Consider the following 14,214-nt stretch of genomic DNA (forward strand, 5'->3'; position numbering starts at 1 on the left):
TTACAGCAGCAACCGGCCTTTTTGTCCTTATGGGACAAAGAAAGCAGAGTCACCCTTTGTTTGAGACTTGACCCCCACACACAAATCTTGCTGATGGAAAAAGGTGACAGTAAAAAACCTCCTTAGGCCTTCATTCAGAAACTATACCTTAAAAAGATGAAAAAAAAAAAAAAAAAAAAAAAAACTTGGGCAGAAATTACAGCAAAGGCCAATCAAATAGAATAAGCAAAAATAAAAATAAATAAATTAATTAATTAGAAGTCATTTTCAGATAGACAACAATTAAGTAGCATTTGGGTCCAAAAATTTCCCAAACACCTTATCATGTCTTTAAACTGAACAGGCACAATGAAGTTTGTCATCCATGGTGCCATGTTCCAAAGACTGTAACTCACAGACAGAGTTAATAAATTCAAAGCCACTGCAGAATCATTCAATATACATGAATCAGGTAAATGTTGTTTTTTCTTTTCCCACTTCAGACAAGATGTTAAGAGCTTAATATTTATCCACAGTAAAAAGACTTTCCCAGATGGTTTCCTGCACCATCAGTTGCTCCAACAGTAATGCTCAGTGCTATGTGACAAACTTTTAATGGATAAATCTTGTTTTATTCAATCTTACTTTAATAATATTTGTTATGAGAAAATTAAAAACAAAAATAATAAAAATAACAACATACTATCACCTATCCTTTCACAAAGATCCACAAGAAAATTTAGTGATTTCCCAAAAAAAAAAAAAAAAAAAAAAAAACACAAAAAGACACACTAATCAGACATTTTTCTGGAGACTGCCAAATCAAGGAAAACAAACATGTGCTCCAGGGCCCACAATAGTGGAAGTTGTTTTGGACATTCTGCTGTGTCCACTTGGAGATGTTTTAGCTTTTGATCCCACAGCTTTGTGGGACAACTTGTCAAAATGTACAACCTCAGTCAAACAGCAGGACAGAGCTAAGAGATTTCATTGGATTAGCTCAATGTCCTTACAATATATTAACCAAAGGCCCCTCACAGTTGGTCAAAATATGCCCAGCCTAGGGCTGGCCCAGTACTGGGGCGTACTGGGCGTCTCCCCAGTACGCTAGATGGTCAGTCCACTACTTGGAAAAAGCCGCCTGTACGCAATATCTCCAAAACAATTTATAAAAACATGCAGGCTCACGAACAGTGTCCTAATTTTTTTCCTGACTCTGTGTTCCAAATAGGCTTTTTAAAAAAATCTGAAGTGGGTTGCATGACATCCTTTCAAAAGCTGCTCCTCAATTGTTAATAGACACAAGGTTTCCTGTTTGCTTTCTGTTATCAGATTTTCACGTTGCTCTTGTATTTGCTGCAGTACTTGAGCTGCCAATGTTAACACAGTGGGAGCATGGAAGAGAAAAAAAACAAGGGAGCTAGAAAGAAAGAGAGAGAGAGAGAGAGAGAGAAAGAGAAAGAGAGCGAATGACCTCCACTGCCACAGAGGAACACCGAGTCCTCGCAGCAGAGCGCTGGGTCTTGGTCACCGTAGCCTTGGACAAGCTGCAGCAGCCTATGGGAAAGCCTTCTTGCAGCAGGCAGCCCTCTCCCCCGCAGCCCTGGCAGCGTCAACACAAACTGACCTTGTGCAGAATCCTGTTTGGGGTTGTGTTTGAATGTTTGTAATTCAGTGTGAGCAAGAGCATCGAGCTTAGGGAATTATATATGTGTGCAAAAGGCAGAAATGCTGCTGCTAGGGTGATGTGGGAAATCTGGCTGGAAGCCTGAGTGTTTCCAGCTGTCGTCGGCGCAAATTCAGGCCGTTGTCATTATTGACGCTTAATACACAAAACTGGACACAGCCGTTAAGATGAAATCACAAAATGTTAAAACCTACAATTGTGAAAAAAAAAAAAAGTTTGTTTTTTTTCTGCTTAAAGTGGACAAACTCAGAAAAGCTAAATCCTACATCTTTTAAGATATAAGTTTCTAGTATTGGATTAGCACATATTTGTAAGTGTAAAGTAGCACATATAATAAACTCTCCCTCCATTGTTTCATGTGAAATGGATGGCTGGCAGCTTCCCCTGCAGCTGTGAGGATCTAATTTTAGCAGGCTTTTAGATGACTGAGTTCTACAGTTCAGCATGCAAACATTGAGGATGGCTGCTGCTATTGCTTATATTCTAGGTGAGTGAGGTTTTATTTTTTTATAAGTCTTGTGTTCTACTATTTATGTTAGCAGAGTAATATCTATGCAATGGTAACTAGTTAGTAAGTCTGTTGATAAAATTATGATGTTTTTGTGTGTGTGTAATAGATCAACATAAAGGACTTCATAATTGTGAAGGGCATGGAAAATGACACAAGGCTTTATGATTCACAAACAATCTGAAAAGTGTTGCATTGCATGCATCTTCTTAACGCAGTAGTTTGTAGAAGCACCTTTACCTCTGAAACCCTTTTCAGGTATGTGTTTATCAGTTTTGCACATCTAGAAACTGGAATGTTTTCCATTCTTCTTTTCAAAGTAGCTGAAGCTCATTTAGATTGAATGCAGAGCCAAAAAGAACTTGTAAAGTCCTGTCACATATTGTCTGTTACATTTACAACAGGCCTGGGCTTTCTATATTTAAAAGAAGGGATGCCCAAAGTATGGTTTTGGATTCACAATCATTTTACTCCCTTCTATTTGGTTTACTTAATGGAAATACTGCATGTTTAGATTACTATTGAGCACATAAAAGTCATGATATTAGCATTTTTTTTGTTGTTGTAAATTTTGTCTTTTTATAAAGATTTTGTGGGACCCACAAGTAATTTGACTTTAAGACATATAGCGCAAGTATTAAGAAGGTTGGAGACCTTTTGTCTTAAGGAGCTTATTAGTTGTGTCCACAATGAGATGTTTCTTGTGACGCCTTGCCTTGGGACACAAAATAGTGTCAGGTAAAATATTTTTTTACCCGACACTGTATTTCTAATGAGATCCACTTCACTAAAATGTAAGACGTAAAAGAAGAAATAAAAGCAAAAAAAAAAAAAGCAGAAAGAATTTCTTTCAAACATCTTTCAGAGATTTTCATAGCAATAAAAGTTAATCTTATTTACATCAAAATTAAACATGGAAATTGGCTTGCAAACAAGGTTCAGGTTAGACTTATCGTGGTTAATAGGTTGACTGTTAACAAATTCTTAATACGTTCAAAACTCTTAAGCCCTAAGTCAATGAAATTAACATACTTAGACTTAAAAAAATATATATATTTTTCCTAATAAGTTTTTTTTTTTCCAGCTATGTTGGAAATCTTGCAGTGACGTCTAAAATATGCCTATTTTCTTGTTTTCTCTTTCTCATCTGTTCTACACTCTGATTTTTAGCATTTTGTGCAAAGCCATTTGTGTCTAGTGTGAGCATCTGCTTCCATAAAACTGTCCAGCTGTACTAATATTAGCATGCAAATTCAAGTTATAACACTTTCAACACACTAGCCACCAATAATGAAACTTCAAAGAGTCCTTCATACAAAATACAAAAAGCTGAAAGGTTTTTCCTGTAAACAGGACTTCAAACAGTCCTGCAACATATTGCAAACATTTATACTGCCATGACAATATCCAATGCCTATAAAACATATTTACCTTTTGGATGTTTGGCCCTTTTACATCTTTACAAATCATGATCATCAAAATTTGGCTATTTCTAACAAAGTATATTACAAAAAAAATGCAAAAAAAAAAAAAAAACAGTTTAATTTCAATGCGAAAACTGATTTCTACAAAATAATGCCAATTAAAAAATATGGTATTCCATAAATATTCACTCCCTTCAAGTCAGAATTTTCTAGATGCATCTTTGGCTGAAATCACAGCATGGAGTCTGTAGGTCTCAGCCAGGCCCGCACATGTATACGGCTGAGAAACGGCCCTTTCAAGTCCTGTCCTCAATACAGTATTGGATTGAGGTCTGGGCTTTGACTAGGCCACTAGTCTCTCCCATCTCAGCTGCTGAAGCTTATAAATCTTTCAGCTTTTTGTATTTTTCCACTGATATTTTGCCGATTTCTCAGTGCTGATGAGCTCCAGGTTTTCGAGGTTTGAGTGCAATCCCTGCAATCATCCAAGTTTTCAGCTCCCTCCACAGATTAAGGGATCAGATGTATTATTCCCAGTCAGAAATTTAAACTAAGATTAGTTTAAACCTAGATTTATTAGAGGCATTGATAAATTTAGACTTAACCATATTTAGTACCTTTCATGGCTTTATTTTAATTTTTGTTGTGAGAGCTTAAAGAAATTCAATCATTCATATTCTTTAAAGTATTAAAAAATAAAATGGCATACAACTTATCTTAATATACGGTAGTATTATAACTTAATGTATGGTAATATAAAGCTTAAAATGTTTTGACAGAAATTCAGTGAGTAGATTGAGGCAAAACCTTTTGTAGCATCTAAAAATAATATTTCTGTTCATCAAAGTAAGCAGTGAATATATCTCATGTGAGCAGAAATTTTCCACTGGTGCAGGTTTGGACAGATGACAAAATTTGTGTCACCCTGACCCACAGATATCCGTGTGGAAATGCTAAATCAGGAAGAGGGAGTAACCTCAACTTTTCACTTTCTGTATTTAATTGACAAAATGTTAAGTCACATATTGACTGGATGGTTGTCATTTTTACACAAACATATTTAAGCTTGAGCACCCCTTTAATCATTACTCCGAATTTAATTCAAAACAGACAGTTAAGTGAATGTTTAGAGGATAAGCTAGCAACCTCGAGAAATCTTATTCACTACAATCAAAAAGATGATCATCAGTGCGTAAGGAAAATTGCATGAAGAGAAAACGAAGACCCCAACAATAAAATTTAACCTAAAAATAACCCCCCCAGACTTCTCCCCCAGACAATTGCGGTTCAATCCTCTCCATGACACAGTACACACTGTTCTCTTTTAGGAGAACAAGAAAGGTGCAGGAAGAAATTTCTGGCTGCAGACTGTGTTCCTGCAGAGTTGGCACCTGTGAGTAGGGGTACACCCAGTGAGAACACAGTGTTCCATAACAGCGGAGTGCAAGGGGGGATTCTCAGACAGATGCTTTCCAGGTTTCAATGGCAAGAATGAGGCTGTGTTATTTATAAGTGCTCTCTGTGAACACTTTGCACTTCGTGAGCTCATACTGGTGTAATGGAGCCCACAAAAATCTAAAAAAGTAGATATAAACCACTGTAGATATGAACCCAGGCTTCATGCCTCAGAGTATCTGTAAAGTCATTTCTGTGTCAAAGAGTTCAAATCAGCAAACAGAAGAGACATTCCTCTTCAAACTTGACATCTCGACATTTCTCTGGAAACGCATGCATGCCCTTGCACCTAATACTGTTTCCTGACAAACATTTCATGCGCACAGTAGTTCGTTCCATTTCTGCCAAATAGTTTATTTTGGTTTTGATCTTCAGATAAGTAGTGCAGGAACAAAGGCTGGAAGTAAAACTCCTTTGACTATGTAAGCTTTGTATTTAAAGCCACACATTAAGACGAGTAAGTAGAGACAGAGCAGACTGGGTTCACTTCACTGAGTCAGTCAGTGATCCAGCGGAGACAGATAAGAGCTTGAACTGCAAGTCAGAATCTCAGATAAGAGGACAGGAGGAAGTGCAATCTACTGGGGTCGTGTTCCAACCATATATAAATCCACATAGACACGCAGACACACACACACACACACACACACACACACACACACACATCTATTATCTCACACAATTTTTATCCAAAGCCTCCCTAGCAACAAAGACCAGAATATTCAGGCCTGTCTGTTTGGTTGTTCTCCAACTCTGCATGCCCTACCTTCCTGACAGTCAGCTTTCATCAATCACTAAAACGCCACACTCTTCTGCTGTGAGAAAAGGACAGAGGGAGGTTTCATCCTTAAAACCCTTAACTCTCTTATTCTGTAAAAAAAAAAACTAGACTCCTTCACTCCCTAAGTCTGTGACACAAGTTATGCACAAGTAAAATAGTTGCAACACTTTCAAATAATGTTTCAATGAAAGATGGATTTGGTTAACTCCTTTCATATGAACAGTTCAAACTAAATATTTACATAGCCTGTATAAAATAATATACAGTCATATTTAATACATTTTAATAGATGCCTTCTGATGAGACTTGTCAGATTAAAAGTACCTTTTGAAATTAGCAACCTTTAAGCAGGAATTAAACCTACCTGGCATGAAGCACACATCTCTGCAATGAAATGTATAATGTATGCAATCTGTGATATAAAAGTTACTACAATCATGAATTATTTTGTAAGACACTGCATGCATGATTACATGTAATTGTTATCCATACTACTATGCAAAATGTCTTGACTACCTTTTAAGATGTGGAATAAGAAGTCAAATACTTCAGTACAGTAATTACCATTTAGTTTAGTTTTTTCAGTGATGCTCAGTAGTGATTAAAAATAAATTATTTGACATGCAGGAAAAACAAAGTTTAGTGTCTCTTACAAAAAATAATTATCTGAGTATTCTTTCAGAACGCAAGGCGAAAACTACCAAAGAATAATATGTTTGCATTTAAACAGGAAAAAAATAAAGGATATTTAAACGGAATAAAGGACTTCCTGCAGGTGAAACTAAGACATACAGTAACAGCTGACGGTGGACGGCAGCGAGGAGGAAGGCCCTCCCCCTGCCAAAGGGATCAATGCACATAAATGGAAAGGGTCACAGACCTTTGACATCTCTTTTAAGCGGGGGGAGGGGCACAGGCTTTTGTCACATTGGTTTTAATGATCCAATTGTCAAGTGTGTCATACAACTTTATATGTCCCCAACAGTTTGATTCACATTTCACCTCACTGCATATCCATTTCGTAATTATATCACAGCCATAGTTTCAAATCTTAAGCATAAAGATACAAAATATTTCTCCATATTTCATATCATTTCTGTTCAGCTGCCTTGTTTAGCTTTTCATCACTCCCACATCTGTTTATCCGTTTTCACCCTTCTCTTCCCCACCAAAGCCTCCCTTTAGCTGAACTCCAGCCCTTATCTGTGCTTTCACTCCCTTGGATTATTTGATGCATTTCTTAGCACAGATTTAAACACTTAGATAGGCAGGATATGCTTACATTTTATTCATGCTTCCACTGAACTCATATCAACAACGAGATTTGGTCCATCCATAAATGAGTGTTTCCAGATGCGCACTCCAGGAGACTAAGCTGTTCAAACTACCGCTTCTGACTAACAGAGTGATTTACAGGCACTGAAGGTTTTCTTTCATTGATTTGGACCCAGACATTTGCAGTGAACACAATGTTCCTGGCTTATTATAAAAGGCTTAATGTTTACAAGAATGCATGTGGAACACATTTAGCTCTGCAAATCAGAGTAGAAAGGCTCCTTTCATTTTAGTGTTTGGTTAAATATCAACTGATGTATAACTACCTAAATGAGTTCATTGGATATCAATTTCAGTCTACCTCACACTCAAAACTGTTACCATAAAAGTGGAGAAAGATACTGAAATTTGTAAAGGGGGCTATTTGTTTTTATTGCAAGCTGCGTGGAAAACTTTTCACAGATGTAACTTAATTTATTAGCATGGATTTTGAATATCACGTTAAGACTTGAAAAAAAAATGCTTGATTTCTTTCAGAAGGGATAATTTGGGTCCAAGAATGATTCCACATCCAAACTGAACATGTTTGGTTGCAAGTTATAAAAAACACAGCAGAATTTTCCAGTTTTTTTTTTTTAAGCTAGTTACTATTAGTCAAGCCACTGACAATGGATTTCTATTCAATTTATGCAGATAAACTCTACAGAATCATGTTCACAAGCAGTTTGTGAAGTACTATGTGGTTGATGACTTATAAAACCTTTAACTCCCGCCATGTTTTGAAGTCGTCATTGAATCCAAGGCTACTCTGAGTTTTTTTTTTTTATATTCTGCATCAAGATTTTGACATCTATCCTTCTTGTACTTCTGGTATATTGGATGATATCCCATTTCAGTATAAATAAAACATATAAAAAAAAACTGATGTTAAATGTATAAGCTACAAGTCTCATCCGGAGATAAATTAATTGCAAATGCACAAAATAGCGAATGGACAAAATGATTAGCTCTAACTAGCTCCATCATATTTTTCTCCACAACATAAAGTCATTTTATTGAGATGTTGGAAGTAGTTCCTGGTGTTCAGTAAATCACAGAATCAAGCTGCCTCTACTTGTTGCTATCCACTGCTATTTGGTGAGTTAAGCTCAGTCGCTGTGCTGCAGTGCTAACTAAGATTATTTGGCCGAAGTTAGGCTTCTAAACAATTAGTTTACTACAAGAAAGACACATTTGACTGCTTGGAACTATTTCTGATAGCACATAAAAATAGACTCCAGTGACATGGGACACAAAAATACTGTGGGGATTCTTCCATTTTTAGTTTCTTTACTTAAAAGTTTCTGACACAGTAATACATTTGGTGTAAATCTGCAACTGTTTTGCAAGATTTGTTTAGGACAATTCTTTGCTAATATGGGTGAACAGCTTGCTTATGCATGTTTAAAGCACTAGCTGTATTTATTCATTGTTTTACCAGAGCCGTAATGAAGTGGAATGAAGTTTAATAAATAATGAAGTTTAATGAAGTTTCCATGGATTTTGTAAATGTGTTATGATAAAATTAGAGAGAATATGTTTTTTATACATTTCTTCATGTTTCACACTGCTTTATCTAAATACATAAACAAAATAGATTATCATATTCCATTTATTCAAGGCAAAAGCCAGCCAAGCCACAGTTGCCTCCTTTGTTAAATCATTAACTTTGATTAACCACATTTTTTTGGATAATTTTATCTCATCACACCACAGGCTAAGACTAATCCCAGAAACAAAATCTGAGGGAAACATGAAGATATCTTAAAAAGCAATGCAACAAGCTACAATTTAAAGAAATTGAACTACAGGTGAGAAATTAAGTAATTAGCGTCTAACAGCATGGTAAGGGTTAAAAAGCCATTTCTAAGGTTTTAGGACTCTGGTGAGCCACAGTGACAGTCATTATCCTCAAATGGAGGAAGCATGGGGCAGTTCTGAACCTTCGTAGAGGTACAGAAATTAGAGGACATGGGCGCTTCAGCTGGAGGTCACACAAAAAAACCTCCAGAAAATCCAAAGCAACACAGACCTCACTTGACCCAATTGATGTAAGTGTTCATAAGTTAACTTTAGGAAAGAGACTGGGGGAAAAAAATCATTCTTTGGAGAGTTTCATGGCCAAAAACACCGAAGACAAGCATAAAAAAGGAACCATCTGTTAAGAAACAGTTTGCTGATCTGAAGACATTTTGCTGACAAGAGAAAGTTTGATGTTCATTTGAAAAAGAGGTTCATACTGGCTTTGGAGGGGGCGGGGGTGCTTTGCTGCTTCAGTATGTGCAGTTTTGTACATAATGATAATGCAATGATAATGCAATGACAGCTACTGTGTAGCTCTAAATAAACTTAATTCAACTGAAAAGATTGAGAAATACTGTGTTTTTTCATTAAGAATTCTTTAAATTCTTGTGAGCATGAAGTTGTTTAATTTTGGCCGATAGTTATGAAACAGCATCCAAATAAACTGTATAGAGTTAGATATTGTTCTCAGAAGATTTTGACAAAGCTTAGCTGTCTTCACTTTATATGTTATAAGGCTTAGACATAACACAGATTAAATGATCCAAATAGTGATATTTAACCTTAATGCAATTCATAAATACTTTAACTGCAATAACGTGCCATGCTTTATGTACTAGCATAATCCATTTTTGATATTTTCTGCAGACATCCCTGATTTCTTCTGACATCTGAAAAATACCTCATGCAGCACTGACGTTTGAGGAGTTATTTTCAGGCCACAGGTTTGTGGCAACAGCAGTGAAAAAAAAGCAAAATCCCAAAAACACCATCTTAACTCCAGGTGTCGCAATTTCATAAATTACACCTATTTTAAGGACAACACCTGCTTTCTCTGTTTTGTCAAAAATGCAAGAAACAAAAATCACTGACCTCCCTCTAGCTGGGATTTTGTACACTGTGCCATCTGCAGTCGTGATCAGAAAAGACCATAATCAAAGACAGGTATTTAAAAGAAACAACTACCTGTACTGTCGTGCAATCCCTGTGGTTCTTTTGTAACTTAAATATTACACTTTGTCTGCAAAGGTGTTTGAAATTGAAGGTTCTGACTCATAAATCAACATATAAAATTTACATGTTTTTGGAGTTGGCTGGAAAAAAAAAACCCATGTAAACATAAACATAAACCAGTGTTAAAGACAACAATGCAAATCAATAAGTTTCTTACAGTACTGAGCAGATCTAAAAGTGAGTTTTCATGCTTGAGTGTGCCTTAATAAATTACTTTTTTTTATGAACAAGCATTTTTTTTCAGCATTTTCCTCCAAAGAAGAAAAGTGAAATAAGCAGCAAAATCAGAGTCCTTATAAAAGGTAAAATGTATTGGGAGAGAAAGAGAGAGAATAAATCAATCTGTTACCGTGGTGACAACTGTCTCATGCACAAATGGATGTGAAATATTATCCATTGTTAAGCTTTTTCAGAAGAGAAGTGACACACGACATTTTTGAGACACTTTTTTTGCTTTACAGCTCTAAAAAAAAATTAAAAAAAAGTCAGGTCAAAACTACATAAAGTAAATAAAGTTGATTACTCTCCACTATGGTTACAAAAAATGTTTTGTAACTCTTTTTGTAACTTTTTTTTCATGGAAATTTGGGAATCATGTCACGTTCTTAACTATGGAAACCAATAACATATCTAACTTGAAGCGATATAATGACCAGATTTTGAACTACACAATGCATCATTTTCAGAGCACATGCAGCACTATTGTTTTGCCATTTTGAAAGGGCTTTAACACAGCAATCCGGCACCAGAGCTGCCGATTTTAAGCGCTCCAACAAAGAAACGCAAGGACAGAGACGTCAAGGCTATTCTAAGGGAGAAAACCTGTCCGCTTGCAAGAGTGGTGTCACGGGGCCTTACTTATCTCCTCCCAGATTAAGTCCCAATTGTTGGTCAGGAACAAAGGCGGTCAGTGAGGAAACCAGCCCCCCAAAGGCCAGATGGTCAGCGTCCATAGCCCCCCTCACCACCTGACCCCTCCAGCCCTCGCTCTCTGTGACAGGGCTGCACGTGCTTTCATCGAGACAGGCCACCCAGCTAATTCACAACGCTCACCAAATAACAATAATACCTGCGTGATTCAGGGCAAATAAAGAATTCTTGCATTTTTATTGATAAACGCTGAGGTGTAGAATGCCAAAAAATAAATATAAATTTTATATGATATTGAATATTAGTGATTTAAATTACTTATTTACCTAAATATCTTACCTAGATATTTTGATTAGAATTTAACTTTGTTCAGTAATTAGCTTTTATTATTTCTTGAGTGGTCTCCAGGGGTTGGTTGTATCCATTAATCAACTAATTCAAAGTTAAGAACTTTCATAAGTTGTCATAGAAAAAATATGTAAGTTGGATTAAGAATTTAAGTTTGTATTGAGCCGTAGCTCATTTAGTGAATCTGCTGAAGCTAAAGTCACACATGCTAGCAAGCTAAGCTTCTAACCCCTCAGGCAGTTGTTGCTAGTGAATAGCACATGTCTGCTGAGGTTATCATAGAAAAGGGTTCAAAGGTCACCTTATTGGATTTTAAAAAGTTTAATTGCTATTTTACTGTTTTATGCCTTATTTTATTTTTTTTGTATTTCCTATTTACCTGGGAGAACAAACCGCTATGAAACATGGTAACGCCAGTGTTAAAAATTAACCATTAAAGTAATTTAAATTTTAGTTAAGGAGTTTAGCTCATAAATGTAATGTTTTATAATTATTATATATCTAGATATTAGATATTGTATATCTAACAAAATTAACTACTTTGTTTTGCTAGCATGTCCTGGAGTTGAAACTTAAGCTATAGTTTCAGTAAACTATTAGCTATTCTCATCTATTGTGCAGAGTCCAGCTATGCTCACCAGTAAGGCTAATATGTTCATATCATTTGTACTATAGATTAATATGTTAACTTAGTAAAAGTTTTAAATGATCATAACACATTTTAGGCATACATACAGTACATTATTAGAGGAATATGTTACAGTTTTTCTCAATAGCTTTGGCATGTATGTCAGATCAGAACTGAAATTCTCAAAACTGCTTGTTCAACCATAAAATCATTGTACTCTGTTTCTCATTTCTTTGAGCATGTGTCCTACATTTTCAAATGTATTATATGAATAGCCTCAGCCTCCACAACATTTCAGCATAAATGTGTCATAAAATCTCAAAATTAAAAAAAAAAATGTTTGAACAAGTTGTAATAAGTCAAGTGTATTACTATGCATTTCAATAATTTTTTGTCCTGCATTGATAAATTGCCCCCAGGTGAATCCTGACTTTCTCCGACGTAGGCAAATGTATGAAGCATTAGATCAACCAACGATCAATCTATATTCTGAAATAGCTCAAAGGTTCATGAACCATCAATGGGAAAGTATATAGTATATAGAGGCAGAGTACAACACAAAACTGAACTTCTGACAATGGAAGAACAAAGATTTGGACGGGGTCAAATCCAGAGAGAAGAAGAGGAGTGAGAATCTGGGGAGAAGGAGTTAGGAGGCAAAACAGAGGAAGAGGCAGAAGAAGTGGAGGACATATGCCAGTTTCCATTGCTCCAATATCGTCAGGCAATAGTTTGCCACCCACAACAAGATGCTGGTAGCGTTCCCCCTACTCTTCATTCCTTAGCCCCTTTTAGAACTTTTTCTTAGTACGGAGATGGAAAGTGCATGATTGCCAGCCACATACACAGATGACCTTCCTGGCTGCCATGTGTGATGACTTTGCAGCAGATGCCTGCAGAGGCTAGATAAGACACTCTAATGAATTGTTTCCACAAGATCGCAAGAGAAGATATTTGTTGTAATGCAGAAGAGAAATTGTGGCGCAACAGCCAGGAAGGTCAGGCGTTGTAGGAAGACTGCACTGTAATTCCAACAGCACTGCAAAAGTTTTTGTTACAGCTGCAGCATGTAACTTTCATAAAAAAACACTTTTTTTACACATTTGTTAAAAGTGTCACTATGTCCTGAAAGTATAACATGAGAGAGAAAAAACATAGCTTGTCTGCCTTCTCCCTGTGGTTCTACTCCCATCTGCATAAATATACCGCTCCCTTTCAGAAACAACCAATCAGAGCCATGAGTATGGTCTTAGCGCTGTCAATCATGCTCGTGTGGTGTTTCTCAATGTGCTAATGGCGGAGAAACAACTTACTATTACAGGAAAACTGCTTGTCCACTGTGGCCATGCTAACTAGCCTGCACATTCATGACATGCTCTGCTGTGGGGAAGGCACGGCAACCTAGTAGAGAGAAAGGGTTTGAGCAATGCCTACACTAGGGTGATTGACAATGCTAAAACCCTCCTCTTGGCTCTGATTGGTTGTTCCTGACCAAGTGAAATAAGTGTAATGAATATACGGAATTTACGAAATTCACTGATGTGTCTTGCAGCTGTGATTGTTCTATTTGAGGAATATTTAATGACTTATGTAAATGTATGCAAATGATTGCACCAGTTTCATTGCTTTAATTCTAACAGCTTGTTTTACAACAGCTTGTGAAAATACATAAACTGACTTACATAGCAGGGTTTTATCAGTCTCCATAAGAAATGGCTCCACGTGGAGTAACAAAGAGAAGCAGTTTTCATAAACATAAATTAAGATAACCATTTATGTATGATAACATGCTGGAAATAAAAGCTAATAAATCAAATTTATGGAGAGAACAAATAGATTTATAGATTAGAGTTTTCCCAAGAGTGACAAAGCTCTAAAGACATCTTCTCTGCACTGTCATCTGATAGGATTTTATCTGTGTCTGTTTCAACACAAGCCTTAGGCAACTGCTGTTTTCTGCAGACAAGCACTTAAATTAGTGCTTTGGCTCCAGACCTCGTATACTTGACATGACTTCATCAACAATGAGACAACACAGGCAGAATCAATACAATTTCCTCCAGCATGAAAATTGTCGTTGCACATGAAAACTAACATTGGCAACTTAAAACGCTTTAGGCTGCCAGGGGTCGGTCGCATACACAGACTTGCAGTCTGACCTAAGTACGGCAATAAGGCGAGGCT

The 14,214-nt window shown here is 36.5% G+C and overlaps 1 protein-coding gene across 1 annotated transcript in view; it reads right to left on the reverse strand.

Annotated features, from left to right (window-relative positions):
• greb1l (GREB1 like retinoic acid receptor coactivator) overlaps positions 1-14,214 on the reverse strand; it is a 61,585-nt gene that overhangs the window by 45,698 nt on the left and 1,673 nt on the right. The window lies entirely within an intron of this gene.

Source organism: Poecilia mexicana, unplaced genomic scaffold (assembly GCF_051168715.1).
Source record: "Poecilia mexicana isolate PSO_F unplaced genomic scaffold, ASM5116871v1 scaffold_17, whole genome shotgun sequence".
Lineage (NCBI taxonomy): Eukaryota > Metazoa > Chordata > Actinopteri > Cyprinodontiformes > Poeciliidae > Poecilia > Poecilia mexicana.